Genomic DNA, 13,132 nt, shown 5'->3' on the forward strand with positions numbered 1-13,132 from the left:
TTTTCCCTAATAAAAATTTTACCCTTCTTATAACACACCCAAGAACGGTTTGTTAGTTTTATTCCAATTGTGGCCGTGGCTTGAAATGGCCTGATTTTCTGCGTAGTCAGCATATGAAATGAAACCCAAAATGCTATCCAGGGTAACCGGCCGAGTTTTGAAACAAAATATTACTTCGTAGAGAAACCAGCAGAATGTATCACTGTTTGGCTTCAGGTCCGGAGGCATAGTCTTCGCCCAAGCATCGGGGAAAACCAAAAGCGGAACGTCGTTTTTGGGGGGATCATAGATAGAGGGCTGCAGCCACACAAAATGCTCATGTTGCGGTGTCTGTGTGCGTTGTATAGAAATTACGTCATGTGCAACCGCAGTAATAATTTTCGAAGGGTTGGTTTATGTTTGCATCCTGCCATGGCGTAGAATAGAAGTTTAATAAGGGACCCATTATTCACACAATATTCCACGGTATGTGGTATGAAAAAGTTGGTGGGGTTGTTCAGCAAATTTCCCGCTGCGAATGAATTCAACTATGAAAAACAAATTTTCTTTCACCTGATCTTCGAGTACTCGATGTTTTCGTTTAGAAAAAATACTGGCTCATAGATGTCGCCCCTTTTCCGATTGGTCTCGCACAAAGTACGTGGAATAAGAAGGTAGTCTACTCCCTGCTTTGTTCAAGTGTGGTAGACAAAGGAAAAAAGCAAGAAATAGGAATAAACCATCGATCGAATCCATATAAATTTAAACATTTTTTAATTTTTCAAATTATAATACAAGAACTGTCTCCAAAAATGTTTCGAAATGATAAAATAGCAGTTTACTTAATTTTTTTAAAATATAAAACTGTAAAATTATCGCATCTGTACTATAAAAATAATGCAATCCGATAAACAAATGTGTTGAGAGGTTATATCGAAGCATTGTTGTTCCCGTTCCCGATCCATGGAGCGAATGCATGGGATAGCTGAAAACATCTTCGATAAGTTTATCTCATTCGAAATTATTCTGTTCCTGCATCGTGGGACTTGGTACTTCAACATTTCGCTGAAGTAAGCAAAACCTGTTCAGTATGAAATCGATAAAAACCACATAAAAACTTACTTACACTGAAAAAGCGGTACATTATCGTGTTTACCGTCAGCACGACTTGCGGTTTTGTCTCTTTTCTGGATTTTTGGAACTTTTAAAATCGAGAAATATTGAAAAAACTTCAGAATTTCGAACTAATTGAGGATTTGTTATTACTAACTTCTTTGTGTGTGTAACACATGCGCTTTCCCTGTGTATACACAGGAAATATCCCTTACCTTCTATTCTACGTACTTTGGGTCTCGCATAGCAACCAATCTTTCATAACCATGCTGTCCACCATGACAATCTATAATTCGAGAAAAGCAATCCCACAGAGAGCACATTAATTGTGACGATAGATTTAATTTACCGCTTTCCAATCGCAATAAAAGCAAGAGCTTCCACGCTGACACGCCCCCGCCATTGCAGCAGCACTTCTTCGAACTCTGGACACCGAACCGGAATCGATTAGGGTTGGAACAAGCAAGCAAAATAATTGGGCGCCGAGTAGGGCTGCGAGCATTTTTGGTCGACGTTATTGGGCTTTCGATTATTGCTGGCTGATGTCCGAACAGACGAAAGCAATACTACCAATGTTTGTTTGTAAAATAAACAAGATTTCTCTCGCTGGACTGCTCGCACATACACACAACACACACATCCACTCGTTGATTCATTCTTCCCTGGCGCAAACACGGAGAGCTCGTGTAGTCCAGACGACTAATTGGAACCTGTGTCATGGAGCGGAACTCTATTTGTTGGTGATTATTTTGATTCATGGCACCGTAAATAATTTGCAGCGACTGAGACAGCAGTCAAAAAAGAGAGAAAACTATTAATGTATGAATAAATTGGAGTTCAATCATTGTTGTTTTGTACTGCTGCTGAAAAAGGTCAAGGTGAATCGATGAGAGAACACCCCCGCACTTCAATAAAAAAAAAGCTGTGTTTTCAATGTTTTCGAAACATCAGATTTGAACTTTTTTTCGTCACTCACTCCCATCAACTTCTTTCATCAATTCTATTTCGCTTTACATGGTGGGAAGAGATTCGCCAAATTTTGGATAGCACATTATACGTAGTATGTAGAATGCGGCGTTTTCAAAGTTTACTAGTATTGTAGATGTATTTGACGAAATTTTTGAACTAAAAATATTGTTAATTAGGGCGCTGGTATACTATAGTTGTGCGCCCTCTACTCGTAGGTAACTCGCTTCCAAGATTTCAAAAATGTCTTAACTGGCGGTAATATGGTCATTTTCTTCAATTTTTGTAGCAAAAATCATCAATGCTGTCATAGCCGAGTGGTTAGAGTCACATATTTTCACGCTAGAGGTTTATGTTCGATTCCCGTTCTGGCCGGGGATTTTTCGTCAAAGAAATTTCTTCCGACTTGCACTGTGGTAACGCGTGTTCTAGAACTTGCCAATCAGAATAGATTCTAGGCGTGTTATTGGTATAAGAAATATTAACTAAGTGCCATACTAATAAAAGTGACGGAAGTCAATTCCTCCTTTGTGATGGAAAAAGTTTCTCTGGAAACGATAGTGTCATTCAAGAAGAACTAAAATCGTCTCTAAACACTGGAAAGACTGAAACTTTGTAAATACTTAGATTGCTCAAAAGCAGTAAAAATGACTGCATTGCGAAAGAATAACTACTATTGTGTAAAAAATTCGTTTTAAATTAATTTCCAATAATTCTGATATTATTTACAGTTGTATGACATGTTATTAGTAAAGTTTAACAATAAAAAAAATATATTTCACTTGGGAAAAAAATTATGCATTATTATTTGTACATTTTTAAGAAAAGAAAGTGGAAATTTTTTAATGTGTAATTCATCCGCAAAGTCGTTATAGACAAATTGGTATGATAGATTCGGTTGCATTTGACCCATTGACCATGACATTTGTTTTAGCAGTTGATCTATGTGTGCCTTCATATTCTGATGAAATTTTCTGTCTTGCAGCTCTGTATTTGGTGGAAAACTGTTCTGTCAATTGGGTCAAAAACACTTTCCGTTTTATTAGGCATACACTGTGTAAACCTGCACCTGGCTTCTGACTGAAATAATTGTCCAACAACTGTTATATTTTGGTTGATAGCAAATCTGACAGTTTTCAGTTAAGATGTCCCATATTTCCAAGGTAAATTTATATACTAGGAATTACTAGAACTTTTCTGTGGCCATAATTATTTAAAAAAAAACACCCTCTACTGAGTATAAATAAATCAGTTTTATTTTTTCCGGCTTTGTAACTACCACGAGCATGCAAAACCCCAATATATGTACATTAGGGTGCCAATGAAAATAGTCATCTCTAATTTCAAAAAGTTACCTCATAAAAAATGTTCACTACCTCGAAAAAACACCCTATGCCACATAGCTGCTCAATCGGACGTAAGGGAGAGTGCCGCAAAGCCCAAGGGGGAAAATCTGGGTTTTCGAAAACAAAATTTTGATGCCAAATGCTTCAAATTGCATAAAACGTCGAGATCTAGTGTCATCTCGAAAATTTTTTTTGTCAGAAATCGACACTGGGATTTTTTTGCGAAACGAAAAGTATGGTTTTGGGTGCCAATAAAAATAGTTATCTCGATTGATTTGCACGATAATATACCCTATATAAAATATTAGCTCATTCGGACTTCATTAACTGGTATCACAAACGTTAAAATTTGAGTTTTTTTGAATCGAGGCTTAAAAAAATTTTCTTGATGCCAAATGTCTTAAAATTGAGATTTACAGTTATCTCGAAATTTTTTTTTTATGAGGTAACTTTTTGAAATTAGAGATGACTATTTTCATTGGCACCCTAGCCTTCATATTCTGATGAAATTTTCTGTCTTGCAGTTCTGTATTTGGTGGAAAGCTGTTCTGCCAATTGGATCAGAAACACTTTCCGTTTTATTGCGCAGCTTTACAATCCTTTCACCCCTTGGAAATAGATGGTAGCTTTCCAGGAATACCACCTTCGTCGAATTTCCATCACGCAATACCATAGGTAGCTGTTTCGGTCTCCTGAAATCTGTTTTCATATGTTTCTTCATCAGAGTCTGAACTACTTAGCATCCTACACCTTTTCTTGAACATATTGGTGATACTTTTCTGTTCATCATTGGTGATCGACTATTAATCGCTATTCTTCAGTGTCAGATGTTTCACGTTGAATGTAATCCGCTTCATCTTCAAATGGTGGTTCAGAGTTTGTTACATCAGATACTATATCGGAACAATCTTCATTTATGTTCGTTAGATTTTTCAAATACTATTACATATAAATTTGCTGAATTTAGTGTTAAACAGACATATAATAAACAAAATGTTAGCAAAAGTATCGCTACATTAAGATTCGAACAACAAGTACTACTCTAGCTTTAGAGAAACTGCAACTTATCAAGTAAACGCCCAAATCCATTTCAATTTACAATTATACATGTATGTTGCCATGTGATGGTAATCGAGAAATAATGAAAACTGCCATTTTAATACAAAGCTGGTCACATAAGAAATAATAAGTCATTTGATTAAGTTAAATGAAAATTAAAAAATTAAATTGATTATTTATTTACCTAGCAGTCCAAATGACTGCTTTTGGGCAATATAGGTATAACACATATATATGTACCAGAAATAAAAAAAGAGGGGGGAGATAACTGCAAATATCAATAAACACATTTATTTGTTGTACAAAAAGTCACCACATTCTGAAAAAACTTGCTTTTCTTATTGAAATTTCAACCTTTGACATCTGCGACTCTACAAAATGAGGTCCGATTGGGCTAATATTTTGCATATTTTGCTGAGTGGGAATAACAAAGTCGGCTGTGGAGTTTAATTGCAAAGCGCTAACAGCTCTTGGCGATTCTTTCCATTAGTAATTTGTTGTAGAAGATCCGAAAGGCACTGAAATAAATGTACCGTTCGTTGAACGAGCAATTAAAAAAAAGAGAGGAAATATTGCGATTTATGCTCCACCATTTCTCGATATTTGTCAGAGATATTAGCATCAATGCATACGTAATATTTCTACGTATCTATTTTAATAAATAAAATCTACTTCTTTCAACAAAGCTTCCAGTTTATTACAAAAAGCAGTTTTCAAAAGGTGTCGTGCTCAAATTACGTAACGCTAAAAATGCGATGCAATGCATTTGAAATTCATATGAAAAATAAACTTTCAAAGGAAATGAATTTTCACGACAGTATGAGTGCACTTTTGGAATTTACATTCTTTGTGCTTGAGTAAAAAAAAATAAAATAATCGATGCAACGTTATTTTTAAAAATTTGTAATTTATATATGAAACCCATGAAATTTGTAATCTGTATCCACAGATTCTTGGTTTATAAAAGTCTAAAAAATCTGTAGACATACAGATGATTATGTAGATATGGAAACCCTGTCGAGATGCATCTAGCGGTGCTTGCTTACTGGCTGCTGTATAACTCATTAAAACTTGTGCTTTATCATCCTGGTTCAGGAAACACACCTCATCCGGTTCCAGAATCAAAGCTAGTTGCTCAAGCAGATAGGGACCCGTGAATTTATTTAGGAATAAAAATGAAATTTTGTTACGTAACTATCACGAAAGAAAAAATAAGAAAATGTTATATATATATATATATATATATATATATATATAATATATATATTATTATATATATATATATATATATATATATATATATATATATATATATATATATATATATATATATATATATATATAATATATATATATATATATATATATATATATATATATAATATATATATATATATATATATATATATTATATATATATATATATATATATATATATATATATATATATATATATATATATATATATATATATATATATATATATATATATTATATATATATATATATATATAATATATATATATATATATATATATATATTATATATATATATATATATATATATTATATAATATATATATATATATATATATATATATATATATATATATATATATATATATATATATATATATATATATATATATATATATATATAATATAAATATATATATATATATATATATATATATATATATATATATATATATATATATATATATATATATATATATATATATGAGCTCACCGGAACCAAACTGGAGAATCAGCATAACCGTACGCCGCGTTAGGGAACTCAGCTCAGGCTAATTAGTAAGGAATAAAGTCAGTCATAATTCGATGTTCAAGTGAGGTAGTTCGTTTATAATTTTTTAAAAACCTTCCCAAAGGCCTAACTTCTTTAACTGGCGCAGTCGGTAGGATGCGATTACCGCTCAAGTGTTTCGAAATAGATATGAAATAGTGATCGAATTGATTAAGTGCAGAACAATATCGGATTAACAGAAAATAGAAATAATCTAGTGCAAAGTGAAGTTTAACTGAATAACGAGAAAAAGAGGCCCAAATACAAAAGACAATACGTGTGCTTCGAAAAAGACTTGAACATTACTAATGTTTGTTTCAAAGAAGAAATTTATCAGATCAATCAATGAAGGTGCTATCGGGAAGAACCACTCTGCGAATATTAGTTTTATTCTCCATGTAAGTAATTCTCCACAATTATTATCTTATACCTTCTATATAACTAAAGTTAAAACACCCAATGTGGCAGAATTGATATCTGCATAAATATTAATAATATCATTATCAAAAGAAATTAAACGTATGTGCAAGTAGACCACCTCGCGTAGCGAGTAACTAGTGTGTAACAAACAGAGAGCATATCTGTAGTTCCACTAGTGCGGAAAGTTCTTATCAGACCATCCAACGGTGAAGTGCTAATCTCACACCGCGTAGGAGACTGATCGCATAGCAGAGTGAATATCTGTGGTAGATGCGATCGGTACAATAAGATTTCCCCCGGTCGAAAGCACAGTGTCTACACAGCAGAGAGAATATCTGCGCCGTGTGTAGCCAGCCGCGTTTAGATTGTAAGAAACAATCGCCATATAAAATATCGCGTTTAGATTTAAGATCTGCGCCGTGTGTAGCCAGCCGCGTTTAGATTGTAAGAAACAATCGCCATATAAAATATCGCGTTTAGATTTAAGAAAATTCTAAAGAAAAACTAATCAAATTTCTTCACCCCCGAGATATAGGATTTGATGGACCGTTTCCATCCCTATAATTTAAGAAATCGAGAAATGAACACGGAAATGAACAATTCTCCTAACCCAATACCTCCTCCTCCACCTCAACCGAATCCTTTACTACCCCCTAGACAGAACATGAATCGAATTGAAGAAACAAACAGAATATTCGAACAGGCTGAAAAGATTACGAAATCTCTCCAAACACCCCAAGCGGTGAGAGAACTGCAACCATTCGACGGCAATCCCGTTAAGTTGCATAGTTTCATTAGGTCCGTCGAACATTTTATGCCATTCATGGAACCTATTAAAAATACACCTTTCGAGCAAATTTGGCTTCAAGCTATAAGAAGCAAAATAATTAATGAAGCGGACCAAGTCCTAGAAACTTATGGAACTTCTCTCAACTGGGATGAGATTAAAGCAAATCTCATCGCTTATTATAATGATAAACGTGACTCAGTCACACTTACCCGCGAGCTGTTTCAACTTCAGCAAAACGGATCAGTTGAACAATTTTTTGGACAAGTACAAAATCTTCTATCCTTACTAATTAATAATACTAATATTTCTCCAAGAGAAGAGAATATTAAAAATGATAGAAACTCGACGCATAAGGAAAATGCTCTACAGGTTTTCCTAGCAGGGCTGAAAGAGCCGATTGGAGGGAACGTGCGTGCACGTCAACCCAGAAATATAAAACAAGCATTTGATGCTGCGGTAGAAGAACGTAACTATCAAAGTCGTACGGGCTTAAGTAAACCGACTTTAACACCACGTTTACCCAAACCAATACATTTTTATCCTCAATTACAAACTCGTCAACCGATGTTTAATCATCGACCATTTATTCCCCGTCAACCATATCAATCATATCAGCATGAAAGTATTCCAACCAGACCAAACTTTACGCCTCGTTTTCCAGCTCCACCTCAGGGCAATAATACCAACAATGGACAACTTCGGAAAGCATTACCGAGTCCAATGAATGCTGATAAATCCATTCGCTCTAAATATGTAAATTACGTTAATAGACCACCGCATAATTATAATGCAAGAAGCCAATTCTTTCCTGCTGTCCCACCGAGACCAGCACGGATAACGGAATTAAGAAATATTGAACAAACTCAACAAAACGCTCAAGAGTATCAATACGAGTATCAATGTTATCCCTTGGCAAGTTATCACCACGATTACTACCCAACGCCAATGGATAATTATTCATACGAAGAAGACCATTCAGAAATACATTTAGAAAATGAGCAAGAAACTTCCAATGAGACCTACGAACAAGAAACTTCTAGCGAAGCAGTCGATAACCTAAATTTTCAACTGGAAAGCACATCCCATTTCCCCAGGTAAACTCAAAAAATTTCATCCCTTACATGGAAATTCCCACACGTCAAGGGTTTGGATTGAAATTATTGATAGATACGGGAGCTAACAAAAATTATTTATGCCCCCGATTTGTGAAAAAATCCTTTGCGCTGCCTACACCAACTGTTGTCTCCAACATCTCAGGCACTCACAAAATTGAACGATATGTCGACTTCAATCCATTTCCCGACTTAACTGATAAATCGTTCAAATTTCATATTTTTGATTTTCATAATTTTTTCCACGGCCTTATTGGGTATGAAACGCTTCAGGAACTTAAAGCGAAGATTGAAACAGATGACAATTCCATAACCATATTAGGAACAAAACTTCAGATGCTCAGAAAACATCCAGAACCTTTCTCAAAGGAAATTTCAAGAGAAACCATTCATAATATAGAGATACCAGTTTCCGAGCAATCAGGTGATTTTTTACTAGAAGATGATCTCGAAATCAATACAAACCTTTTCATATGTGCTGGTTTATACCAAGCAGTAGGTCATAAAGCCATTGTCAGTCTCAAGAACAGTTCAACTGAGAATCAAACACTTTCATTAGATTATCCACTTGAGATCACTCTTAATAACTTTGAATGCTTGGTTGAGCAAAACGAATTCAATTTTTTGGAAGCTCGTCCTGACAGATTCAGAAAACTTATGGACCAACTTCGTCTGGATCATTTAAACAGAGAAGAGAAAAATAGTTTGATCAATGTCATTGAGGAAAATCAAGATATTTTTCACCTCGACAACGAACCCCTTACAGCTACTAATGTTGTGAAACATAAAATTTTTGATGAGATACCTGTGTATCAGAAAAGCTATAGGTATCCTCATTGCCATAAAGAGGAAGTCGGCAAACAAATTCAGAAAATGCTTGATGAAAACATAATTCGTCCTTCTACGTCACCATGGAATTCACCCATTTGGGTCGTTCCGAAGAAAGCGGATGCTGCAGGTATTCAAAAATGGAGAATCGTCGTTGATTACAGAAAGCTCAATGCTAAAACTGTGGATGATAAATTCCCCATACCGAATATCACGGATATCCTAGATAAATTAGGGAGAAGTAAATATTTTACAACCCTAGATTTAGCTTCGGGATTCCACCAAATTCTGATGGAAAAAGACGATATTCAAAAAACTGCATTTTCAACTGAGAACGGCCACTACGAATATCTAAGAATGCCATTCGGGCTGAAAAACGCCCCGGCAACATTTCAGAGAACAATGAATGCTGTGCTGGTAGGCCTAGCCGGATTTATCTGCCTAGTGTATATGGACGATATCATTGTATTCAGCAGCAGTTTACAAGAACACTGCAACAACTTAAATAAAATTTTCGCTGCTCTTAAAAAAGCCAACTTAAAAATACAGCTCGACAAAAGTGAATTTTTGAAGAAAGAGGTCTCCTTCCTCGGTCACGTGGTGAATGAAGAAGGTGTAAAACCAAACCCAGAAAAAATTGAAGTTATCCAAAATTGGCCAATTCCCAAAACCGAGAAGGACATTAAATCCTTCTTAGGAACACTGGGATACTATAGAAAATTCATAAAGGATTTCAGCCGGATAACGAAACCGCTAACACAATGTCTTCGGAAAAATGAGAAAGTAGAACATACTCCAGAATTTCTAAAAGCATTCAACAAGTGCAAACAGATACTTTCTAGCAGCGCTATTCTAATACACCCAGATTTCGAAAAAAACCTTCATATTGACAACAGATGCATCCAAATACGCAATAGGAGCTGTTCTCTCACAAGGTCCAATCGGAAGAGATAAAACCTGTTGCTTTTGCATCGAGAACACTCAGTCAAACCGAAGAAAAGTACTCCACTATTGAGAAGGAGTTACTAGCTATTTATTGGGCAACCAAATATTTCCGACCGTACCTTTTCGGAAATAAATTCATTTTATACACAGATCACAAGCCGCTTACTTGCGCCGTGAACTTGAAAGATCCATCAAGTAAAATTGCCAGATGGATGATTGCTTTAATGGACTATTCCTACGATATAAGATATCGTGCCGGAAAACAAAATGTCGTTGCCGATGGCCTCTCTAGAATTCCCCAAAATTTAAATCTGAATGAAGAACAAAATGATTCTTCATCAGACGCTGCTACGCAACATTCGGCAGACACCGATGACTCGGAATTTATCGCATGTACCGAAAAACCGGTAAACACTTTTTCCAATCAGATCATTTTGAAAATAGATGGAACTGAGAGTGAGACCACCGGAGAACAAGTTTTTCCCAAAGTCCTAAGACACACGTTTACAAAAGTGAATTTTGGTGTACCAATATTACTAAGAATATTCAAAGAATTCATGGATCCTAAAAGAGTAAATTGCATTTACTGCCCAGAAAATCTCATCAACACCCTTCAAATTGTGTATAAAAACTATTTTTCTCGCGTCAAAACGTTTAAAGTAGTTATTTCACAAAAGTTCTTAATTGACTTAAAAACTGAAGAAGAACAGAATGAAGTCATAAATACAACACATACAAGAGCTCACAGAGGCATCGAAGAAAATCTGATGGCTATCAGCCAGAAATTCTACTTCCCGAACATGAAAAGGAAAGTTAGAACACACGTCACATTGTGCAATACGTGTAAAACTGCTAAATATGAGCGACATCCTTATAAATTGAACCTAGCCCAAACTCCAATACCTAAAAAGCCGCTAGACATAGTTCATGTTGATATATTCATATGTCAACCAAACACGTTCATATCCGTGGTAGACAAATTATCGAAGTTCGGAATGCTTTTTCCAATTAAATCGAGATCGATTCCTGACGTCCGTTCAGGACTGACAAAATTCTTCTCAACATATGGGATACCCAGACTTTTGGTCAGTGACAATGAACCAGCACTAAAGTCTGTTGAAGTAAGAGGCATGTTAGAAGAACTAGGAATTGAAACATATTTCACACCATCTAATAAAAGCGAAGTGAATGGAATCGTTGAACGATTTCACTCAACAATTGCAGAAATGTTTCGCTGTTGTAGATCGAAACATGAGGGATTAAGTAAGAAAGAGTTGTTTAGAGTCACTGTAGCACTTTATAACGACACTATTCACTCTTCAACCAAGATGCGACCCAAAGAAGTATTCTTTGGAATAAAAGAGGGAGAGGTGAGACCGAGTAACATTGAAGAAATTGTTAGGAAAAGGAATGAAATATACAATGAAGCAACATTAGCTCTCATTAAAAAACAAAAACAAGATTTACAGCACCACAACAAAAACAAGGAAGCTGACCCATCACTGGAAGTGGACGAAACTGTATACGTCGCGCGCCAAGGGGTCAAAAGTAAAACAAAGGATAAGTATAAACGATATCAAATCGCAAGAGATAACACAAAAACCTTCCAAGATCAGAATGGAAGAACGATACATAAAACAAAAATAAGACGTCAAAGAAAATGACGTCTCGAAACCCAAAGTAGTACTCACATATTTCTCTATTCCAGATTAGCCCTTGATGTTACAGCAGAAGTGACGATAACAGACCTCTCACGACATGATGGAATAATAGCATTTAGCGAGAGAGAAGCGAAGATTATCACATCTCAACATTTCCATCTCCACATCGTGGATTTGGAAAAGTTCGAAAGTAGTTTCACCAACCTCCAGTATACGTTACACCAGTTCGAACGACAAAATTTCACGAAACCATACCTTAAAACATTGGACATTAGGATGAAACAAATTTCCGACAATTACAAACAGTTGAAACCCATACACCGACAGAAACGAGGACTCTTAAACCCATTAGGAACGTTTATCAAATCATTGACCGGCAATTTAGACGACGACGATTTACAATTAATCCGACAAACGATAGAAAATTCAAAAACCAAAACCAACACACTTATTGACAACAACAACCGACAAATCAGAATCAATCAGGAATTCGAAGCTAAAATTAACAATTTAATTAGCCACGTAAATGAAAACCAAATTGAGGTTTTAAGAAGAATATCGAGAATTGCCAATAACGTAAACACAGAATATGAAAATCATTTAAAAGGAATAGTTCACGATCTATTTTTCAATCTAGATCTACTAAACAACCAACTAAGAGACATTTTTGAAATTGTACAACTATCGAAAATAGGGATTTTATCTAGGGCAATATTAAACAATAATGAAACAGAGTTTTGTACTAGAAAAGTTAGAAGAACAAAATATTCACATTAACAATATTGACCAAATTTATGAATTTCTTAGTATAGAAACACATCATGAAAGTACAAAAATAATATTTGTGATCAAGATCCCAATATTTATGTCAGAAAAGTTCCAATATATTAGATTTGAAACATTACCAAGAAAAAACAGAATTATATCGACACCCTACAACTCAGCTGTTCTGAGTAAAACACTGACACTAGGAATAAATAACGAATGTACAATTGTTGAAAATTATAGAATTTGCCAAAGACAGGAGCTCACGAATTTAACAGGCGACGGTTGTATCGACAACGCATTAAGAGGAATCCAACGCATTAAGAGGAATCAACGCATCT

This window comes from Toxorhynchites rutilus, chromosome 2 (assembly GCF_029784135.1).
Source record: "Toxorhynchites rutilus septentrionalis strain SRP chromosome 2, ASM2978413v1, whole genome shotgun sequence".
NCBI lineage: Eukaryota > Metazoa > Arthropoda > Insecta > Diptera > Culicidae > Toxorhynchites > Toxorhynchites rutilus.